General features: G+C 40.8%; 1 long non-coding RNA gene across 1 annotated transcript; it reads right to left on the reverse strand.

Moving 5' to 3' along the window:
- Positions 1–9,417: 9,417 nt before the first annotated feature.
- On the reverse strand, positions 9,418–14,185 carry LOC104861655. Its single transcript, XR_002025310.1, has 3 exons — positions 13,884–14,185; positions 12,758–12,854; positions 9,418–9,498 (listed from the first exon to the last, which is right to left on the reverse strand). It is a non-coding gene; the product is annotated as an uncharacterized LOC104861655 (long non-coding RNA).
- Positions 14,186–15,651: the final 1,466 nt, after the last annotated feature.

The raw sequence follows: 15,651 nt of genomic DNA on the forward strand, positions 1-15,651 counted from the left end.
TATCAAGTACGACTGGTTTTTGTTTGTTTGTCTACTTGTTTTTGTGATACTGGGGATTGAACACACGACCTTATGCATGCTAGGCAAGCACTGTACAACTGAGCTATACCCTTTAGCACCTCCCATATTACTGCAGAGATACCCTGAATCTGAAACTAACAAGTGACTGGATATCTCAAAGACACTATAAAAATATCCACACAAAAGGAAATCTGTATTAATTTCTTTATTTTGATAACATACTGTTGGCTCCAAAAATGTTCATTAATCTTCTGAGCTGAAGTTGACTCAGAAGGCTGACTCAGCAGCACACGTGTGGGATGAAAACTGGAGGCCAGAGTAAATAAACATGCTAACAGCTGGAAGAAACAAGAGAGTGGGTCAAAACTCCTTTGATGGGATTGGGATTATACTTGTGTGGTAGAGTTCTTGCCCAGTCCAGGAAATAAAAAGAGGAAAGGGAGAGGAGAAAAGGAGATATACAAAAGGAATTTCCATGTAGACTTGTAGGCTATATAAGTTATAGCACACTCAGAGCACATACTGAAAATAAACTTTAAATACACTCACAGAAGACCAAAATTACTTTAAAATGTCATGTTGAGGACAGTAAATAAGAGTAAAACTAATGATAGTTTCCTGCTGTAACCTGTGTTCAAGTGTCTTCCCCAAGAAAAGCCTAATACTCCTTGTTAGCAACTCCGTCTTAAGCCTGGGATACTCTGTGTGACTTTAACAAGTATTTTTTTTATTCCTCTGATACTAATAATGCTTGGAGAATTTAATGAAAATTAAAGAAAAGTGTTATTAAATTTTTTAATAAGAAAAACTGGATAGCTTCATTTTGCAATGGTAGCAGATTTATTGTAAAATTAAACAGCTTCTCTGGAGTAAGCAACAAGATTAGCAAACCAATTTCTTTCTTAGAAATAGGGAAATAAAAGAGAAGACAGTGCATTGCTTTCAGATATTCAAAATATAACTAAGAAATGAACAACTGTGCTGCTAATTCAAGTTGACAGTTAAAAATGTACCTTCAGGGTAACTTGAGATTTTGGTTCACTCATCAGTCTACATTTCTTCCCATTCTGCAGCTTTGGATAAAATGGAGTCTTTTTGATTGTCATGCATTTCTTACAGGAGTGCTTTACAGATATGGAAAGAGCCAAAGGTGGGAATAGGTTTGTTTTTGAAACTTATTTGCGACTGTCAGTGTGTGAGAGCCCAGAAGTGTACATACAAGCCTACACTGCCTCTTTAGTTCCTTAGATGATGACAGCAAGGACATCACTTCCACTCAGCCCAGTACCTTCATCTGCCCTGCAGGATCCTCCTGGGTCCCCAGACATCTCTCTGTGTAAGCACTGCAGACAACAGCAGCATGGGCACATACTTGTGTGGCCTGATACTTGTTCTGTCAGGGGCTGAGTGAGCAGCAGGCCAGGGGCTTCTAGTGTCACAAAGTCTCCCTGAACTTCACTCTCATCAGCTGCTAAATGGGGATCAGTGTTATCCATCATAGATGTGAGAGATCCACTGAAGTGCTGCAGTCCCATTTAAGAGGCAGTCAGAGTTTTCCTCAGTCTAGAACTCTACTGGAGACTTGTGATCCTGAAGATAGTGCTAGATGCCCATCAGGTCTCCAGCTTTTTTGTCCTGTTAGATAAAAGCTTGGAGTTAAGGAAATAATCCCATAATAGATACCAATTTTTTCCCTTCGGGTCAGACTCAGTGTTTGGCTTTTATCTGAAAAATCTGAGCTATCTCACTCAGAGGGCATGGTAGGCATTCCTCCTCAACATATTCGACAAGGTCTTTATACCATTGACAGCCCAGAAGGTACATACATTCCACCATAACAGCATTCTTGTGCTGACCACAGGGGCAAGGAACAGGAGTTGCAAGAGACAGCCAGCTTAAAAAAACATCATCTTAGAAGTGGCATATGTGTCCATCAACAGATGAATGGATAAAGAAAATGTGGTATTTACACATAATGTAGTATGACTTTGCCATAGAGAAAGATAAACTTGAGTCAATTGTAGGAAAATGGATGTACCTATAGGCCACAATTTTAAATGGCATAAATCAGACATACAAGCTCAAGTATCACACGGCTTCTCTTATATGAGAAACCCAAAATATAAATAAAATAAAAGGTAGATAATAGGAAGTAGGGAGATAGGACTTTCTCAAATGAGAATGTGACCATGAGATGGAGGGAGGAGGAGAGAGTGAAGGGAAAGAAGAAGAAAGGAATCAAGATGTGTTATATACATACCAACTCTACATGAGGAATGTAAGCATTATGTACTACAAATATGTGCCAGTTTTTTTAATCATACAAGGTACAAAGACTGCAAGTTATTATAATCACATCTCTGTAGATTCTAGACCTGAAAGTTCTGAATTACTGACTGCATGCTTGATAAAATTCTAAAATACAGATACCAATTTCCTCTTTCTTCAACTCATCTACGTTTCTGTGTGGGCAAAGCAAAGTATTTAATCTAGGGAGTAAGGCCGGGTAAGTTAGATAGGTCCAACTGAGTAAAGCCAGGTTTGCAAGGGAACCAAGATAAGACAGGCAAGTCAGGTGGGTAAATGCAAGAGTTTAAGGTGAAGAGATGAAGTACAGAAGGCTGTGGGCATTTGAATTGAGATGAATGGTTATCATCAGGAGGGAAAGGCCAAAAGGTTAATGCCAGGTTGGTAAATTAGGAAATAAGGCCAAGTGAGTAAGATAGAGGGTAAGGGAAGGTGGGTATTACCATGTAGGTTTGCTGAAAGGTAGGATTAACTAAGTGAGATCGAGTGGGTGAGGGCAAATGCTAAAGGTCAGGAGGAAAATCTAGGGGATATAGTCAAGTGTGAAAGGCCAGATATGTAAGACCACTTGGGTAATCAACTTGAGTAACACAAGCAGGTAAGTCCAGGAGGTAAAAGCCGGTAAGTCAGGCCCAGATGAACAAAGCAAATTGATTGACACAGATAGAAAAGGCTATTAGATGAGAGTCAGGCTTGTAAGGAACTAGGTAAGGCCAGATGGGTAAGACATATTAGGTTAGCTAGGTGCTGAGGCAAAATATGAAAGCCTAAGATGACAAATCAGGAAATGGTCAAGTGAATAATGTAAAGTGATTAATGAATACATATGGCTTGTTTCTAGATGTCCCGCCAAAGACTCATGCAGTTATAGGTGGGGCTTTTCACAAGTGGGTGGATCTAGAGTGTGTGATGCTAAGATTAAGGGTGTGTGATTACTAAATTATTCCACCAATTGGTTTTGCACAGTTCTGGCTGTGGATAATGGGAAAGCCCATTCTGGGTGTGAGTGGATAGAATATAAGGGACATAAAGAGAGCTTGCTTCTCACTCTTTCACTGCTTTGCTGCCTTCTTCCCACCATGAACTGTTTCTCCTCTGTGATGCCCCTCTGCCATGCCACCCTACCTTGGAGGCAGCCAACTATGGACTGAAACCTCTATAAATTGTGAGTCGAAATGAACATCTCCTCCTTTAACTTTGAATGTTGGGTATTTTGTCTCAACAATAAAAAAAAGTTAACTGGGACACCACCTAAGACAAAGTTTAAAGCGGTGGGGAGAGAACAGGTTGGTAAGCTAAGGTGAAAGGCTGACTGCTTGAATGAGCTAGGCTAATAAGACAAAGATAAGTCATGTGACAAAGGCCATTGGGTAACAGGAGCCAGGAGAATGAAACCTGGTAGGTAAGGTTAGGAAACTAAGGTTATGAGCAAGAGGTTATGGGCAAGAGGGCAAAAAGGTTGAGAACAGGTAAATGAAGCTAGGAGGTTAACACTAGGTGGTAAGGCAAAAGCTCAAAGATGGGGAAGAAGAGGACATGTGGCTAATAACACTGGGATAAAACCAAGGGGCTAAATTCTGGACATATGGCCAGGGCTAAGGCCATGGGTAAGCAAGTTAGCTAAGGAGAAGAGGATGAAACAGAGACTGAGGTGGGGTGTTGGAGCAGTCAGGAGGGCAAGGCCAGGATATTACAGGCAGGCTGTTAAGAATGGATGAGTGAATCCCAATGATGAATGTACCTGTACTGTATACCTAAAATGTATGAATAAATTCAATGAGAAAAAAAAAAGAATGGATGAGTGAGCCAGGAATTAAATAAGATCAGGTGTATATAGCCAGATGGTAAGACCAGGAGGTTGAGGCCAGCTAAATAAAGTTACACAGTTAACATCAGGTCTTCAGTCAGTGAGATAAAGCCCTGGGATAAGGGCCAGATGGTATGAGACAGAATAAGGCCAATGTAAGACTAAGAGGTTAAAACTAAGAAATTAAGGCCAGAAGGATGAGACTAGGGAGGTGATATTGTAGATATGAGGCCAAGGGTTATAAATGTTAAGAATAGTGAATAAGGCAGATCTCAGTAAGCAGCAGTGTGGACCAGAGTGGTGCAGCTACAGGCAGATCCAGCCAGCGCCCTGCCCAGACACCAGCAGGTTGGGCACACAGTCTGAGGCCAAAGGGATGCTCAGAAAAGAGCTGCACAGGTACACAAACAACAGCCAGAGGCTCTCCCTGATATCACTGGTAAGTGTGTGGAGACCCTAGCCAGAAGCCTGCTCAGTCACAGGTCTGGGGTGCACAGCTCCCAGCCAAAAGCCCTCCCAGACAACAGCTATATAGGGGCCAGGCCCCAGCCAGAGGCAACCTAAATACCATCCCAACTGTGCACAGGCCCCAGCCAGAAGCCTGCCTGGACAGTGGGTCAGCTCAGGGATCCAGAAGGCAGCCATTCTGAACCCAGGAATTGGTGCAGTAGTGAGCAGCAGAGGAAAGGCCGCTTGGTGGCCTGCTGAGAATTGAAGACCACTGGGTGAGCAAAAAGTTGCCTCCGCAAAGGCACAGCAGGCTGCATCTGTTGAAATGAGAAGACACATAAATAAGTTTCAAAACCAGACTTCCAGATGACCTAAGGCAACCCCAAAGGGAAACGAGATGGAGCAATCTGCTACGCCCTGAACTGGCAACAAAAGAAGATCTGGAAAAAATGAAATCAGAAATAATTTCCCAGATAACAACAGAGATTGTGTCCATAGTGAAAGCCATGATTAATAGACCTAGAACAGACACAGATAAAAAGAGCTGCTGAGGAACATGCTGGAATCCCAACATAGGAAACTAATGGAATCCACAAAACAGGTGCAAACAGATTTCCAGGAGATTAAAAACTCCACTAAGAGTTGTGCAGCAGAATGAGCCAATGTGAGGACAGAATTTCAGATATAGAACACAGGGTTGCAATTAGTGACCAAGAAAGTAAAAATTTCTTAAAAATAGTAATGGATCACGAGAAAGTAATCCAGCAGCTGCTAGATGATACAAAGAAAAATAACATAAGACTAATCAGAGTCCAGAAATAGGAGATGGTGCAGATGACATTAAAAAAAAAAAAAACCTGCACAGAAGTAATGGCAGAAAGCTTCCTAAGTAGGGGAAAATAACTTGATATAAAGACAAGTGAGGCATATAGGACTGCAACTAGCTGCAATTTAATAAATATACATATAGGCATATAATAGTTAAGATTCTAGAAACCCAACAGCAGAACAAAATTCTATAAGAAGTTAGAGAAAAGAAACAAATCACATACAAAGGAAAGCCCATCAGAATCACAGCAGACTTCTCAGCATAAACCCTCAAGGCAAGAAGAGCTTGGAGTGATCTATTTCAAGTCCTAAAGGAAATCAGTCTCCAGCCCAGATTGATGTGCCCTGCAAAACTATCTTTCCAAATTGATGGGGAAATAAGATACTTTCATGACAAAGAGCACCTTAGGAACTTCATGAATACTGAATCAGCACTCTAAAAAGTTTTAAACAATATCCTAGGAAAAGACAATGAGGATCACAACCCCAGGAAGCCCAGAAGAATGAATCCATCAAGCATGACAAGAAATGAAATGCAAAGTGGGAGAATCCAACAAAAAGAAAATATCCTGACAGGGATAAGCCAATACGTATCAGTTATAACCATCAATGTTAATGATCTCGCTTCACCAATCAAAAGAAATAGAATGGGTCAAAAAGCAAGATCCAACAGTATGCTGTATATAAGCAACACACTTAATTAAAAAAGAAACTCATAGCCTGAAAGTTCAAGGGTGAAAAACAATACTCCATACAATAAAAACCTCCCAAAAAAGGAGGGGTAGCTATCCTCTTTGCATATCAAGTGGATTTCAAACCAACACTTATTAAGAGAGACAAAGAAGGATACTACCTCTTTGTAAAGGGAACAATCCAAGAGGAAGAGATGACAATCATAAATACTGTGCAACTAAGAAGACCACCAATATTTTGGCCCTGGCTCTCCAAGGCATCAAAGATCCAAGGTATGGAGTAACCTTTTCTACAATGCCTTACATCTTTAGTAAGTCACCCAACCTCCTGAGCAGCGAGATTGCTGGACCCCAGAGGACAAATGTAACATGTGCCAAAAGAGGGTCACCAAGAGAAAAAAATCTCCCACACTTTCACTGAAAGCAACTTGGACAAGCAAGGTTCATGACCCATCCTAATGGCTGACACTGACAGGAGCTGAGAGGCTCTATGCATGGCTCCAAAATATACCTAAAGAGACTCAACTGACCTTGACAGCAAGATGTTCATATTGATTAACACAGATCTCACTTTAACTTGATCTTAAACACCCAGCAGAAAAGAATAACCCAAAGAGGCAGTCAGTGAACAGGTACTAGCAATAGAGAGACTTTTGAGGACCACCAGCCACCTCCCTGTAAAGGGATAGATCTCCAAGTGGTAAACCAGATAACCCACTCTCAAAAAAGGCTACGACACCTATTTAATACCACCCTCCACCATCTCCCTGTCAATATCTCAGACTGTCGGGTCTGTATGTCTGTTCAACCCCACTTGCTCACTCCAATTCCCGTCCCCCTAGATTGTAACCTGTCTTTATCAGATACTGGCAATTTATTCACAATTCTGGGACCCTTCACTGTGAGTGTCCCACAAACCACTAATCTGACATGCACGGGGCAAAATGACAACATCACTTGCCTTGCTTGCTCCCTCTTTATCTCAGATGAGTGTCTGATCTGCCTGTCCAATGGCCTGTACTTCATATATAATCAAAAGGCATCCTGAAGCCTCAGTCTGATGTTTTCTGTTACACATCCTTCCTTAGGCCTCCCATGATCATTTATACAGAAGCCCAGATGTCCAAACAAGTTGTCCCACAGAACAAAAAAGTGCAGCTCCCCTTCTACTCCCCTTCTTAATGAGAGCTGGGATCCTCACTGGGATGGCAACGGGGATAGCGGGCATTTCTACATCCACACATTTCTATCAGGCCCTGTCCATAGAGATTTCAGAAGACATGGATGAAATAAGCCAGTCCTTAAATACAAGATCAAATAAATTCTCTAGCAGCAGTAGTGTTACAAAATAGAAGGGCCCTTGACATGCTGACAGCAGCCCAAGGGGGAACATGCCAGGTGCTAAGTGAAGAACGCTGTTATTTTGTTAACAAGTCAGGGATTCTTAAAGCAATGATTAAAGAATTACAGCAGTGCACCGAAGAGCAAGAGAGATGATGGAATTCTTGGAGAATAGACCAGAGCTATCCCTGGCTTCCCCAAATTCTGCCTTGGCTACTTCCCTTGTTGGGCCCACTGGCTTGTATACACCTCTTAATCATGATAGGTTCCTGTCTGTTTTGCTGTTTCCAAAAATTTCTTTCAGGACCACAGGAGGGCATTTTCCAACCAGACAGTCACAGAACTCATCATGGTGGGGTATCGGCCACTGCAGCAGAGGGAAGAAGCCCCACCCACCGCTGCCCCCACCAGATCCAGGCTTAGCCCCAACCTTCGCCCTTTTGTCAGCTTGAAGCAGCTCCAGAAGAAGAGACCTTTGCCCAACAGCCATAAAACAAATGCTGGAATGTTAGATTTCCCTCACCTTAATGGCCCTAACTAGTGATGTCACAAGCCCCTCTAGTGATGTCACAAGCTCCCCCAATCCCTAGCCACTACATCCCTACATCCTACCCCAGCTCTTATAAGACCCATCCCAACCCTGGAAGAATGTTCCCTGTCTCAGCCACATTGCTTTCTCTCCTCTGTTCAGAGACAGCCTGGCATACCCTCCCCATCATCATACCCTCCCCATCATAAAGGCTTGTTATGGTTTAAAAAAAAAATATATATATACTGGTGCACCCAAGTATATAAAACAAATACTAATGGACATGAAAAATCAAATAAGCACTAATACAATTGCAGTGGGGGACCTCAACACCCCACTATAACAATAGATAGATCAACTAGACAAAATGTAAACCACAAAATACTAGAACTCAAGCTCCTGAACAAATTAACAGATGTTTACAGAGTGTTTCACCCCACAAAATCAGAGTACACATTCTTTTCAGCTGCACATAGGTTGTTTTCCAAAATAGATACTTTCATGACCAAGATATACTCACTCATAGAATATGTCTAACTAAGTGCAAAGGAATTGAAGCCATCCCTTGTATATTAGCAGACCATAGTGCAATGAAATTGGAGATCAATAGCAAAAGAAACTGAGAGAATTTCATAAGCACATGGAAATTGAACAACACACTTCTGAATAACCAATGGGTCACAGAGGATATTAAAGAAGAAATCAGACAGTTTCTACAATTAAATGGCAATGACAATACAACATATCAGAATATACAGGACACAATGAAAGCAGTTTAAAGAGGGAAATCCATAGCAGTGAATACTCATATTAGGAAAACAGAGCGATATCAATTAAACAACCTGATGCTGAACCTCAAGCTTCTAGAAAAAGAAGAGCAGGACAAACCCAAAGCTCATACAAGGGAAGAAATTATAAAGATCAGAGCAGAAATCAATGCAATGGAGACTAAAAGAATGATACAAACAATCAATGTAGCCAAAAGTTGGTTTTTGGAAAGAATAAACAAAATTGACAAATCCTTAGCCAATCTTATCAAATCAGTGACATTAGTAGTACAGTAGGAGCAGTGAACTTAACTATTACAATTTTATCTGGATAGCAAGCATTGTGGAATCTAAAATATAACTAGAGGACTGTTATTTTTATCAACCATGGTTGTTCTATTAGTTGATTTCCTGTAGAATACTAGCAGAAAAACTTTGACTCAGGAACCACACGTCATCATCATCATCATCATCATCATATTTTAGTATGACAATCATGATGTTATTAGCTTTGTAACAAACTTAGATATGTATCTTAGTATAAAGTACTAAATTAAATGTATTCACCTTCCTCTAAAAACACATTAAAAACTGCAGGAAACTCTTACTTACATTATTACCTTTTGATAGGATGTCATCTAAGGAAAGCGTATGGGCCTATAAATGTACCTGTAATCATGAGTAGGTGGAGCAGAAGAGAAGGGCAAATACGTGGATCAAAAAGAGGTTATTGCCATAAACAGTATGCTTGAAGATCTGTATAGTCAGAAAGCATGAACACATTTTGTACACCAGAAAAGTAGTAATAATTATTACAATTATGTGAAACCTTATATCCTATAATGTAGCTTGGTACCAAAAGGATCTTTTTTTAATAACACTTTTTTTTTTCACGGAAAATTTTGTATTTTGAAGATGACCAATATAAACATATCACAATGACATATTTAGAACTTATCCTTTTGATGATAACCAATATAAACATTTTATAACAACATATTTAAATAATATTTATTGGGGGTGTGTCTTCCCGTAAGGCTATGGAGATTACTGGGGCTTCCATTAGTGAACAACGACCAGGATAAATTTTTATGAGTAGCTGCTTCCTTATTCACCAATGGAAGTCTATCTAAATATAAAAGTTTGCATTTAATTATCTTGAAAATTTTTTATGTAACCTGTAAAACCAGATTGTAGCAATTAATAATTTATTTGTTACCAATAAAATATATATATATTTTTTTGAGTTATTAAATGTAGACAGCAATATGCATTACAATCAAAATTAATCTTTGACATCACTTTGATCATCTAGCAACCTGGGAGAAAAGGAAGCCATACCTTTAATAACATTTATCAAAAATACAATTGGACAAATGCAAACAAAAAATTGGGCAGACACAGACAAATGTAAGACAATCTATGAAACTAGAGTGCACTCAAATATACTTGGCCAACGAATTATAACATCTCTTTTAATTGAGATGAGCCTAAAGTTTTGGAGGCCAAATAACAGAGATCTCTTGAAATTAGAATAAGAAGGAATAAAAGCGCTTTACAATAGTAGCATAATCTTGTGTTATAGTTATTATCAGAAGTCTGTAAGCAGAAAGTAGAGAGAAGGGCGAGTTAATCCTATAATGATAATTCAAGAATTTACAATGTAGAAAATGTTTTAAATACATCAGTTAAACATCTGGAAACTAAACACCAATCAAATATTATTTTAGACTGAAGACAAAAGGTACATTTGTCAGTTAGTCAGAATTTATAATTTGGTTTTGGTTTTTAAGATTCTCCTTCCTGCCTGGCAGGGCATCACAGCTGATTTTATATGGAGAAACCAGTCTGTAGCCAGCACTGGGCTGCAATCTATCATTTGGTCTTTGAACTCTGATCTTAAGCATTACATTTTCTTCCAAACAAGTTGTTGATATATAAATAGACGAGGCCAGGAGAGGATTTTGCTTTCTTTTCCGAGTCTTGCTTCTCTCTCTCCCCTGGGTAAGCTGGGGAAGGAAGAGCAGGCAGACCAGTGGGTGTTAACTCAGTCCTGTTTGGGGGCTGGGGGAACAGAGGGAGCGCAGGTGTGCGGTGGAGAAGTAGGGGACTGGGTGGTGTTGCTTGTGGTGAGTGAGGATGCCGTGGGACGGAGAGCGGGAAGGAGTGGCTGAAGGTACCGAGGAGGAGGGATTGTAGGGCAGAGGTGGAGTGAGGAGGGGTGGCCAGCCCGATCAAACGTAGTTCATAAAAAGTAGTCGTGTCCGAGTCCGGGCTGAGGTCGCCGGTAGGGGGTGAAGTGCCTGGGCAAGGAAGATGTTGGGGATGGAACAGGACTGCAAAGAGAAAGGCAGGTGTGGAGTAGGTGGAAGTCTGCACATCGGGGACTTGCCATTGCGATAACTCAGAGTTAAAACTCTAACATAATTCTACAATAAAATAAAATAAAATAAAAATGTTTCCTATATGGTGACCTTTAGGCCTGAGCAACTACTGGACAAAACCCCTCCCTGCCAGGATCATTCAGCCCTCACTTGCTCTCATTGAGGGGTGGCTCTTCCAGTTTTCCCCAGCCTTATTGTGCCCCATCCCAACAAAAGTTTTCAAGAAATTATTGTCATATATAATTAAATTGACTACTATAAAAAGTTAAAGATTTTTATGTCTAGGGCAATAAGATTTTCTTAAGATATCAAAATGCTATTGGTTAAACTTTCAAAAACTTGACTAACAGGGCTGGGGATTTAGCTCAGCAGTTCTGCCACCTGCCTTGCAAGCGCAAGGACCCGAGTTTAATCCCCAGTACCAAGAAAAACCAAAAAAAACTTGACTAACAAAGGTTTTGTTTTATCAAGATAATCTCATGTTTTGTATTGATAGGCTTTTAGTTACTTAAGAAGGTAATTTTTAAGAGTTAAAGATTATTTTAATGTTGAAGCCTAACATGTTTTCAATAATCAGGTGATAATTGGTTAAACAACTATTATTTTCAGTAATAGAACTACCATGTGTCACCGCCATTCCTCTTCTGAGTGTGTACCCAAAGAAAATGAAATCAGCATCTTAAAGACATGTTAGCTCCTTATGTTCACTGCAGCCTTATTCACCATGGCCAAGATGTGGGAATAGCCTAAGTGACACTGATGGGTAGAAATAGGTCACACACACACACACACACACACACACACATGCACGCACTCGTGCACGTGCACGATGCTATTCAGCCTTGAAAGAAAGGAAATCCGAGGGCCGGTGTATAACTCAGTGGTTGAGCATTTGTCCAGCCTGTGAAAGTTCCTGGGTTCAGTCCCAGAACCACAAAAAAGAAGAGGAGCGGGGGTGGGAGAGGAGGAACAACTTATCGTTTGCAGCAGTATAGATAAACCTAGAAGATATGGTATGTGAAATAAGCCAAACAACAGGGAAAAAGGCCCTGAATGGTTTCACTTTTATGTGGAATCTATTAAATTGAAATCCATAGAAACAGAACAGATGTTACAAGGGGCCACAGGGCCTGTGGGTGAAATAGATGTTTGTCAAAGGGTGCAAACTCCCAGTTATACGATGAATGATTTTTGGAGAATAAATATACAGCATGGTGACTATAGTTAACAACACTGTGAGATATACTGAGTATTGGAAAGATTAAATCTCCAGTGTTCTCACCACACACACAGATTACGATTGTGGGAAGGTGACAGAACGTCTGAAGGAACTTTGCCCTGAGCTACCTCCCCAACCCCTAAAAAATTGTTTTTCATTTATTTTGAGACAAGGCCTTGCTAAGATGCTGAGTTACCCAGGCTTGTGATCCTCCTGCCTCAACCTCCCAGATGCTGGGGTGGCAGTTGTGTGCCAGTGCCTGGCTGCACATCATCTTTCCTGAAATGATGGGTGCCCAGCCTACTGCTACATTTGCACAATGTGGTCTTGTCACTAAGCTCTTACTTCAGCGCCCTGAGCTTTCAGGTCCTACATCCTGCCCTGGACCTTAGCAACATCACCCATCTCTTACCTCAGTCTGGAAATAGCCATTTTTGTCCATTCTCTCCAGTTTCCCAGAAGGATAACCAACTGAGTATCTGTTAAGGGGGTTCTAGTCTTTGGTCCATCTAAAAGCAGATAAGGAATTCAATGGTTCCTCTCAGCCTTTCATCATTTATAGCCATTAATATAAAAACACACTCTTGATTTTTAAAAAAGGGCACATGACTTACCACTTTAACCACTATTAAATATATTTAAGTCCCTTCAAAATTTACTGCTTTACAGACTTTTTAAGAGACCAAAGGGAATTATTTCATATAACAACATCAAACTATTAGGGTACACACCATGTTCACAGTGATAATTCAGGCAATAAGACTGTCTAGCAGGGTAGCACAATTTTGGAATCAAAAAAAGACCCCAAAATAAGTTAACTGGGTAAAAAACAAATATATACAGTTTGGTTCTGCCCACCTCTGTGTCTTTATGTAAAAGTTAGAACAAGACACAGACACTCTTTGATCAACAAAGAGATCAGAATTCTGGTTTCCATTATGCCATTTCCTGGCATTTGGGGAAAGAGCATGGTCCATGGAAACCTCACAGCATGGTGTACCTGTGATCTCTAATAGAGTCCTATATCCTTCCCGGAGTAGTCCTTGGAATTTCCAAAGTGATAGGTGTCTTTCGTACACCACAAGAGGACTGGTGGCTGGGGGCCTCCAGATGAGGGCTGGTCACAGGAAGATCGAGTCGTACTTAAGGCAGTGTTGGTAAGCCTTTTAGAGACCAAGTGCCAAACTGCAACCCAAAACCCACTTAATTATTGCAAAGTGCCAGCACTGTAATTAAGCCTGAGGTTTTAGTTTAGAACAAACAGTTCTAATACATGAACACATTTTGTTCATAGTTTCACCACCACTGGCTTAGAGAGTGAGCCTTTCAGTCACCTCCTCCCCGACATCCAGGAAGGCTGAATCGGTCACCAGTAGCTAATGATGTACAGTAATGAATCATGCCTACAACACGAAGCTTCATAAATCCCCAAGAAGATAGAGTTGGGTGAGCTTCTGGCCCAGTGCATATATCCGTGTAAGAGGGGTAGGGTGGCCCAACCCAGCTTGAGACAGATAGAAGACCCTTGAGAGCCTCACCTGCACATCTTTGCCTCTGGCTGTTCATCTGCATCATTTATTAATAAACGTTAATCACAAATAAAGTGTTTCCCATGTTCTGCAAATCTTTCCAGCAAATTAAACGAGCTTAGGAAAGGAATTATAAGAACCTCAATTTATGGCAGGTTGTCCAAAAGCTCTGGAAGCTTAAGCTTGCAACTCTCAGTTGCACGAGAGGACACCCAGCTGTGTCCTCTGGGGAATCCACTGGACAGCTGATCTCCTGCTTGGTGTATGAGGCCGTCCTCCTTCACTCACCAGGGATCGCAGCAGGATTCTGTGGCGACTGTCGAGAGAGGGAAAGTACGCTTTGGCTTGTTGTTTTCCTCTCTACTTCCCACATCACACAGAAGGGCTTTGTCTGACAATGAAAACTGTGCCCTCTAAGTTATACTTAAAATAAAAATTTAAAAGCCTAATTTTAAAATATGTGTCCTAAGGGGTGGCCCTGTCATCTGGTGATTTCCTGATGCATGGAAGATTGTTTCTAGCCCTCAAAACCTCTGCCTCAAGGAAAGTTGTATGGGAGACTTAAAAGTAAAAGTTTGCAGGGGTATCACAAAGCCATTAAATATGAACTTAAACATTTGTCTGAGATGGGGTCTTGTGTTGTCTAGGCTAGTCTCAAATACACTGTCTTCTTACCTCAGCCTCCTGTTTTTTTAGAGGTGGGAGATATGGTGCTAGGAATTAAACCCTGGGCCTTATGTGTGCTAGGCAATTACTCTATCACTGAGCTACACACCAAGCCCTTTATAAACTTTTATTTCCAGGCAATATCACTAAAGTTGCTCAGGCTGGCCTCCAAATTGCAATCTTCCTGGTAGCTGCTATTATAGGCACACACCACTATAACTGGCTGAATCTTTTGTTGTCTGTTTTTGAGAGTAAACCTAGGGCCTTACTGCTAGGCTACATTTCCAGCCCTTCTTTTATTTTTTATTTGAGACAGGATCTCACTAAATCATTAAGTTGCCCAGGCTATGCTCAAACTTGTGATCCTCTTGCCTCAGTCTCTCAGAGTGCTAGAGCTTCAGACAGGCTGCACTACACCTGGCTCAGAACCTTAATTTTTAATAAAAAAAATATTTTTTGTGGTATTGCAGATCAAACTCAGGACCTTGCACTTGTGGGGCAGGTATGGGGCCACTGAGTTAAGTCCCCAGCCCAACCCTGATTATATTTTTAAAAGCTCCAGAGGCCAGGGGTGCAGCTTAGTGATAGAGTGCTTGTCTAGCATGCATAAGGTCCTGAATTCACCTCTCCAACAATGAAAAAAAAAATCCAATCTTTCTGAATTGGATGTGGTGCCAGAGGGACTGACCCAGCAGCTCATGTACTGCACAAATATTTATTGGGGAAGTGAGTTAAAGAACAGAGGACCTTTCTATAACAAATAGGAAATGTTAACCTGTTTCACCCTGACTATAGACTTCCTCCTACGGTAGGCTGCCACTAGTTTTGTTACCTAAAAGAAAAAAAAAAAATCAACCATTTCAATATCCTTTATTTTCCTATATCTCACCCACCTCTGCTTGAAAATAAAAAGCAAAATCAAGAGCCGGGTAGAAATAAATTGTAAAAGGATTCCAAGATGATTGTTTAGATGACTAAGATGTTCATAGAATATTTAATCTTGATGCTGTTATATGTGTGGGGAAAAATAAACATATCCTAGCAGACGGAAGGCACAGAAGAGTGGGTTAAGACTCCTTTGGTGTCTGGTGACTGACAGTGACCACGTGTG

This window comes from Fukomys damarensis, unplaced genomic scaffold, assembly GCF_012274545.1.
Source record: "Fukomys damarensis isolate Sample0158 unplaced genomic scaffold, DMR_v1.0_HiC HiC_scaffold_37, whole genome shotgun sequence".
Lineage (NCBI taxonomy): Eukaryota > Metazoa > Chordata > Mammalia > Rodentia > Bathyergidae > Fukomys > Fukomys damarensis.